The sequence below is a fragment of the Fundulus heteroclitus genome, chromosome 22 (assembly GCF_011125445.2).
Source record: "Fundulus heteroclitus isolate FHET01 chromosome 22, MU-UCD_Fhet_4.1, whole genome shotgun sequence".
Lineage (NCBI taxonomy): Eukaryota > Metazoa > Chordata > Actinopteri > Cyprinodontiformes > Fundulidae > Fundulus > Fundulus heteroclitus.
The window spans coordinates 32,702,840-32,711,885 of record NC_046382.1 but is presented as its reverse complement, the minus strand read 5'-3'; positions in this window follow the sequence as shown (position 1 = coordinate 32,711,885).

Sequence of the window (9,046 nt, the reverse complement as noted above, 5' to 3'; positions counted from 1 at the left end):
TGCCACTTTGATTCAAAATTCAGGATGACTGCAATGGATGCATCTGCAGCTCAGCCTGTTGTAGTCTTTTATAATGACATAAAGTTACAGTTAGTTATTGTCATCATTAAGCATTTTCCCTTTATAGTCATTTTGTTTTTTAGAGTTATTTGGTTGCTTCTGGTGTTTCGTTCTCTGGATATTTGGTTAGAAATATTATTAGTGTCACCAGTTCTCTCACGTCCTCTCCAGATTCCCTTGTCACCTACACTTTTATGCCAGTCTCCTTGTGCTCATGTCATCTTGTTGTTTCCACCAGATGGTTTCTCTTATGCCACCTCCTTGGACTTTGTAAGTTTTCTTTAACAGTCATCATGTAATAGCCTTTTGCTCTGCATTTTACTCCATTTTAGGCACAGACCACGACAGAATGTTCCTCTTATGTTTGAAGCTAAAGTGCTTTGCCATTATGTTCAAGCACATTCAACTTTTCCACATTTAATTACCACAGCCTTTAAAGCATTTTATTGGGATCGTATTTGAAAGAGCAAAATAACACGGGAGGAAGGTTTTGGGGTGGATCACAATCTGAATCGTAATGTTTTCCATCCCTTAACTCTGATACCCCAAGATAAAATCCATTTCAAAGAACTGCGTTCAGAGAAACCCACACTCTGCAAACTTTCCGTGACGCAGGCCGTTTTACCTAAGCTGACGAGCGGGGCAAACCGCGCGTTTATCAGAGAAGCAGCCAAGAGACCCACAGGTGGAGCAATATGTTGACTGCACAGTTAAAAGCCACATATTCACAAATCACGTGGAAAATAAAATAAAGTCATCATTGAAAGAATGTCATGAGAAGTCCTATTTAAAGTGCGCCATGAGCCATGTGGAGGACACAGCAAACACGTGGAGGACGGGGCTCCTGTTCACAGTTAAAGCTTTTGACCTGCATTCTAAAACTGCTGGTCTTGCAGAAAATGAACAGGGAAGATCGCCCCGAACACAAAGTCCCAACAGCCGGACAGGCTGGTGGCAGTATTATGCTGTGGGGATGCTTTTTTTTTCTGCAGGGACAGGGGAGTTGCTCAGCGGTGATGGGAAGATGGAATCACTTTGTGTCGGTCTATCATTTGAAATCTACTGAAGATGCTTTGAAGCTTGAAAGTCGATGAAAATATGGGCAAGCTCAAGTTTTATTTTATTTATTTTTTTTCCCCACAGTGTCCTGTCTAGCAATGTGGCAATAGGAATTGATGTCTCAATGCCAGATAGAGCTCGACAGATTTTGCTTTCACAAGTGGAGCGAACAGCTTTCGCCATAGTGCTCCGCTTGATTTGTGCGTGTAAATAGCTTTATTGTGATTCCTGCAGGGAGAATTTCAAATTATATGGACACTACAATGGGAGAGTAAAGGAAGAACAAGAAGAGAAAAAAAAGAAAGAGAAGAAGTGAAAGAAAGAGGAGATAAAAGGGAGAGAATGATAAAACGTCCTCTGTCTGCTCCATCACCTGGAAAGAGACGCAAAAAGAACAGCACAACCAACAGACATAAAGCAACAGATACACTCGAGTTACACCTAGATGCCATTGCTAAATCATATGTATTATTATTTAAGCTGACATGTGTAAAGTGAAACCTGAAAAAAGAAAGTGAAAGAACATAAATAAACAAATAAATTACAGGCTTTCTGTATATAAGTGAACACTTAATACCTGGAACCCAGCACCTGTGGGAGTTTGTGAGAGTGCACTAGTTTAGGTGAAAATTATCCAGAAGGAAATAGCTCGATAGTGGTTGTGGAGAACCAAAGGCCCGCCTTCCCAGAGCAAGCTCAAGTTTTATGAATATATCTGCAAGTCATGTAAATGCTCCTGTAGCGTCTTTTTTTAAATCTCCTTCCAGAAGGGAAATTCATAGTTTGGGGCAATTCCTTTCCAAGCGAAGGCTGACATTAAACTGGACAGGGATTCTGACCATTGTTACCGCAGCACTCTGAATCGTCTTGTTACTGAAAAGTGCTTTATAAATACACTTGCCTTGCCTTACAGAAGATAGAAAAAGAAGAGACAAAAAGAGACATTTGGGGTAAATGATTAGAAAACCAGATGGATGAGGATCACAGAAACAGTGAGATCCACATCGGTCTGAGCTTGCTGATGCTAAATTACATATAAAGGTCACAAAGCAAACATTATCCCACATAAATATTGCATGATGCCCTGTAGGACTGTCTGGGCAGCATTTAAAATATTCTGGGGGGTCATTTATCTCTGTGTCTGTAAACTAAAAACCTGGAGGGCTGGTCAAAAGTGTGATTCACAGACAGTGAAAGTGGGCATGCACCACAAAGCCTGGAGTTACAGCAGGCACGAAGAAGAGGCTGAGAAAGATGAAGAGAGGAAGTGTATAAAAGGCTCAGAGAAAGCATCATTTATTCTAATCAGACACAATGATCAGAAGATGCAGTGTGGCTGAAACCGCCACACTGGAGGCCACAAGAGGAAATGTTCTGTTACATATTTAGAAAGATTTACTTCATAGCAACATAAAGATGCTTTTTTTTTCTACTTCTACTTTTTTCTACTTCTTCTCCATTAACCTCTCTTCACTCTGGGTTATGTCAGGACCACCCAGATAGAGATGACACACTTTATAGCCTGTTTGAGGTGCAGTAACAGTCTGCATACCTTTGGGTGAGATGAAGCACTGCTGATGCACCTTCTTCTGGACTGGAGGTGTTTAAGGAGCCAAGGCGGTAAGGTGTCTCTGATCTTCAGCACTGTTGATTTAGGCAGGTTATTGATTGTGGCTTAGGTTCATTTGGCTGACTAATCCTTGGACGCCTCTGTAAAGGAAAGGTCGTGGAAGCTTTTGGTGCAGTCATTACACTCATCTGTACTGGGAAATATGGACTTATGTACCTTGAACGTCAGCTTTGAGACTAAAACAAGCCTGTTTACAATTTGCTGTTGAGAATACATTTTTTTGTTTAATTTAAATATTAATTTTACCACCAAAAGTTTTGATTCAATTTGCAGGTTTTAAAAATCCAGTCAAACTATTCTGCATTTCAGTGCATTGTATACTTCTCTATTACATAGTTAAAAGATCACTAAAACATTTATATATTTAACTTGTGATAAACAACTAAAAAGGAAAGAAGACTTAACATTTTTATCCTATTTTTGCTAAGTTATGATAACAATTTCTATTTTCTAAATAGAATAATATGGAACAGATTTTTTTTGTCATTGTTTAGCTTTCAATTCAGAAGATAATATGATTGCAACATGCTTTTAAACAGTTTGGAAAAGCCCAGACGATGATTGTAGAGCTTTGCAAGCTTTGGGTTCTGAGCCGTAGAGATGAACGTGTTTCTGGGCAGCTTTGGGTATCGACCCAGAATAAGCTCAAATGATCTTGGAAAGATGCTGGCTGAAGCTGGCAAGAAAATAATCGCATCCCGTACCAACATGGGCTGAGAGCCAATCACTAAGGAAGAAGCCATTACTCTCTCTGAAAGCCATTCATTAAAGCCAGATTACACTTTGCAAATCCACTCAAGTAAAAAGAACCTTAATTACTGGAGACATGTCCTGGGGTTTGTAGTGTTTGGCCGAAATGACTAATATAACATTCGTTAGAGCTGAAAATGTGTGCATATGAGAAAGGTGACCTTCAAACCTGACCCAGCTGGACTAGTTCTGTCTGGAATAAGCGGCCACAATTGCTGCAAACTCTTCTGTGAAGCTTTTTGAAGGAAAACCAGAAACTTTTAATCATAAATCATAAAACTTAAAAGAGAATCCTACCAAATACTAAATAAATGTTTGACACTTTTGATGTCTTAAATAAAGTTAAATAGAAATGAAAAAGAAAACCCTGGCAGACATTTAGGAAAAATATACAAATTTTGTTCATCCCAACTGACCCAAAAACACAAGAAGTTTGTAGTCTGATTTAATGTCAGACAGTGAGACACTGTCAGGTTGTTAGGAGTCGGATCAAGAGGTGCATGTTGAGTAGACGATGAATTTTAATAAATGAACAGGCTTAAAGGCAAACAGAATCCATGAACACGGTGAACAAAGACCAGAACAGGGTCGACAGACGAATGAAGATGGAGAACCTGACAAAGTGTCTCACAGAGTGGACTGAACTTAAAGGCATACTATGCAACATTTTTCAGTTAATTAATGTGTTCTATACCGTTTTGGATGATTAAATGAGTCATTTCAGGTCGAACAAAGGTTTTCTCGGCCGCCCTGGTGGTCTGTGGGGGAAATATCGCACTTGCAATTGCAAGAGCTCACGGCCCTCACACACAGAAGTGTCGCTTTACGGCGAGAACTCCATGTGTTTTTGCCCTGCCATTCACTATATGCACGCGTGAAAGCAACAACAAAGAACCGCGTGTTAACGTCAAATAAACATGCAAGCACATTGAGTTTTATTATTATTATTTATTTATATATTTTTATATATTTCAACCCCGGTTGCATAGTATACCTTTAAAGGGGCAGAGATGGAGGGAAACAATAGGTTGATAATTAGACACAGGTGAACTGAGGGATTAAATCAGACTGAAGGAAAGGAGGGTTCATGAGCTGGCAGGTGCAGGGAATTAACGGAACCTAACAGGAGACAGGGAATGTCCTGACATGGGGGAAAACTTGACTAAATTGATAAGGAACAGATCTAAGAGAACTATAGAAATAATAAAGGCCACGACCTAACTAAACTAAACTAAATTTTTCATAACAAAAAATGCGCTAATAATATAAATAACAGAACAGAAACTGAACTAAAGAAAGGCAAGCGTAGAATAAGGGTCTAACAGGACTACTAAGCTAATAAAGCATAACTAGACAGGAACTAATCTGACAAATACCATATAATTAACATAAATACTAAACGAAACTCTAACAGATGATAGCAGGACCTAGGGATGAACAGAAACAGGGCGTGACAAGCAGACTACAGGATCCAAAGGGAGCAAACATAAATAATCACACCCCTGGGGACAGAACCAAGTATTTGGTATCTTTCTATGCTGTGTATGGAAAAGAAACAAATATCAGATAGCCTTTGGTGTTGGCAGTTTTACAAACACAGTCATACCCAGTGCCCCAAAAAATTAAGGAAAATGATCCAGAACTGCTCAGAACTTTCTAATTTTTCCTATGTCAAAAGTGTTCATTATAGATTACAAATATCCCGGTTTTGTTCGCCTCTTCTTGTCAAACAAATAAGCATCGGGTTTCATTTCCTGATTGATAATTCACTTAGACTGCTACACAGATGACTGCACTAATACATTACTGCCTGCTGCCTCTCCACCCTCTATATGCTGTGGTTAGCACTACGCTGTGTTGGACCGTTCACTGTACACAAGATCTTGTTGCATAACATTCATTCATTTGCATATTATTGCAATGCACTATGCAAGGAGCAATGATGCAAACAGCATGCAAAGCTTTCTCTACGAAGTCCTTTTTTTTTCAAGTTAGGGATCACTTTTGGATCCAGGTAATGAAAAGAAAGGGCTTAATCATTCATATGCTTTTGCTATGTACTGGACAGCCTGCAGCATTTCTCTAAAGCTTGAAATCCCAAAGCTTTTTAGGAGGGGGGCAGGCGGTTCAGTGGGCAGAGCTGGCCCATGTTCAGTAAAGTGCTCTCATTAACCCGCGTGTTCAGTATTCAGTTGGTGTTCCTATTGATGGCCACTGGGCGCAGCTGCTTGCAGAGAGGAAAGTGACTGGAAAACAGGAGGAGTGGATTGGAGGAGTTTGGTGGCTGAAGGAGCTCTCTGTAATGTGCCCACTTCCTTCCAAAACTGCATGACTCAGCATTTCTTGGAGATGGAACCAAAAGATTATCAGCCTCGTGAGAAACCAAGGACGAGCAGATCCATTATAGATTATTTTCTAAACCTTTTCCGTATGTCCTGGGCTTAAATCTTTGAATATGTTAGTTTTTTAATGTAAAGAGTCAGACATTACATTCTATTCTTCACTTAATGACAACACAGCAAAAGTCAGACTTTATTGATTTTGGGTCAAATGATTTATTGCACATTTGTTTCAGGCAGCATCTTCACAGTGGCTTTGAATCAATACCATGGACAGTTCAGATGCACTGCTTTAGCCTCTTTTAGGGTTAACTATACCATCATCAGACAAATCACCACCTTTTAACTTTAGTCCAATTATCCAACTCAACCTCTACCAGTTTCCATTGTTTCTAATGAAATGATGTATAAACTAATCACTCTGATAACCTTTAATTTGCCTTCTCACAATTAATTTATATAATCAATCCATAAAACACTGCAGTAATAGGTTGTTGCAAGAAAATTAATTGAATTATTTTATTTCAAATGTGCTAAAAATGTGTGGTTGACCATAGAATTTTCAAACAATACAAAGCATAGGATATTTTATTTAAAACATCAGATGTTTCCCGACAGAATTTTTGCCCAAGAACGAATTACAACTTTGCAATCCATTCAAACAGCTGAAAAAGGCTCCTATGTAAAATTTTGAAAACAACTAAACTTTTCTGTGATCAAACATCCTGTGCTGACCTTCCTTTGGTTTGCAGTAGGATTCAAATTTAAACTAGTAATAAACTTTCTCTTTTATTGAAGTTCCATTTGAGCCTCTGGGCTCAATTTTTTCCATTTATACACAACTAAAACAAAACGTGCTTTTGTATTACTCTGCATTTCCATGCACAATGGACACTTGGCACGCACAAGAAACAGAGTAGCATTACAGAGTTTCTATACAGTTAAGCCCACAATTATTCACACCCTTGGCAGATTTTAAAGTCATTTTTCAAAATCTTTACCAACATTTTTCTTCTACCAGCAATTATAATGCCCATTTGATTTGTTGGCATGATAATTACAAATTTTGCATTCATTATTTTGAAGATTATAGACTTTCAAGACAAAATTTCTAATAAAATTTAAATAATAGCTACTTTTGTTTTTCAAAAGTGATACTTCATTTGCCTTGTTTTATTATCCTGTGAAATATGCCTGTCCCAAAATAAAAGGTCTATGTTGAAGAAAAATTTATTTTCATTGAAAATCATATAATTTAAACCTGGTGTTGGGGAGCTATCTCCAGCAGTCGTTGGACGAGGAGCGGTGTATCACAGTAAGTCATTATTTCAACAGATATCACAGTAAGTCATTATTTCAACAGATGCATTGATATACAGTCATATTTAATATAGTGGAGTACATGTTTTGGTGAAGCTTGTTTTTCAGACTTAAAGTACCTTTTAATTTTCCTTGCTTTTCATTAAGCCCACATTTCTGTATGAAGAATGTTTGCTTTATTATTATTGCTATGATGTAATATTCTAATCTTTAATATCACATTTCCATCAATTGTAAGCTGAAAATCCCCATAATTAACAGAGATAAAGGCTTGAAAGCAGCCATCTGTGTATAATCAATTTTCAATAATATTATAATTCATTAAATATAACTTTCTTCACCAGAAAGGATAACAATAGTTTCTAGCTTAATTAGACATTTTCTCTTCACTTCAGAGCTCCTTTCACTTCTCTCTCTTTTTTTGGTGACATTTTTATATCAACACACCAAACACATTAATTTTAATTAAATTTTATTTACATGGCACCAATTCATGATACATGTCATCTTAAGGCACTTTCCAAAGTCAATTTCAATCAAATCATACAGATTGGTCAAAAAGTTTCCCAAGGAAACCCAATAGATTGCATCAAGTCTTGACAAGCAGCATTCACTCCTCCTGAAAGAGCGTAGAGCTACAGGGAGAGTCGTCAGCATTGTCCATGGCTTTGCAGCAATCTCTCATACTGAGCAAGCATAAAGCGACAGTGGAGAGGAAAACTCCCCATTAATGGGAAGAAAAAACTTCCTGCAGAACCAGGCTCAGTGTGAACGGTCATCTGCCTCGATCGACTGGGGGTTAGAGAAGACAGAGCAGAGACACAAAAAGCACAGAAGCTCACATTGATCCAGTAATCTGTCCTACATTAGATGGTAAGAGCGGATGATCTGTCTTCCCTGGATGATGTCACAGCTAACAGAACGCCAGATCAGGTTTACCTATGTTATTGAAATATTATGCTAATGTCACTATGGCCCCACGCCACTCAGACACGTGAGCACTGGAGATACGGGAGTGGCTGCTCCACAGTACCTGCTGATTGCCAAGGCCAAATGCTTGCGTTTTACTGTGCAGATATGACTGTCTCTGTTTCGTCTCACACCAAGGCCACTATCGGGTATTAGGGGGGCTGAGAGACAGAGGAGAGACAGAAACAGAGCAGACAGGCTGGTAGGCGGACCGATGGGTGAGATTACTTTCCATCTATGTGATCTCTGCTCTGTTTCTCAATAAAAGTGCTGGATCTTCATCACTCAACCGTTTCCTTATTCAATAACTCTAGGAATTAAGTTATTGTTTAGAATTCCTACCACAACCTACTATGAAGGGAAAAAAGAGACAGAGAACAAAAAGTTAAAAGCTGAAATAAAAACAAGCAATGCAAATTGGAGAACAGTAGGAGAACTAAACAGAGTAAGAAAATTAAATCCTAATTTCCTCCAGCCGCCTAAGCCTATAGCAGCATAACTATAGAGATAGCTCAGGGTAACATGAGCCACTCTAGTTATAAGCTTTGTCAAAAAGGAAAGTTTTAAGCCTGGTCTTAAAAGTGTAGTAGACGGGGTGTCTGCCTCACGGACGAAAACTGGGAGTTGGTCCCACAGTAGAGGAGGCTGATAACTAAAGGATCTGCCTCCCATTCTACTTTTAGATACTCTAGGAACCACCAGCAGACCTGCAGTCTGAGAGCGAAGTGCTCTGTTAGGAACATACGGGGTAATCAGAGCTCTGATATATGATGGAGCTTGATTATTAAGGGCTTTATACGTTAGAAGAAGAATTTTAAATTATATTCTTGATTTAACAAGAAGCCAATGAATGGAAGCTAAAATTGGAGAAACATGATCCCTCTAGTTGATTTTCATTAGAACTCTTGCAGCAGCAGGA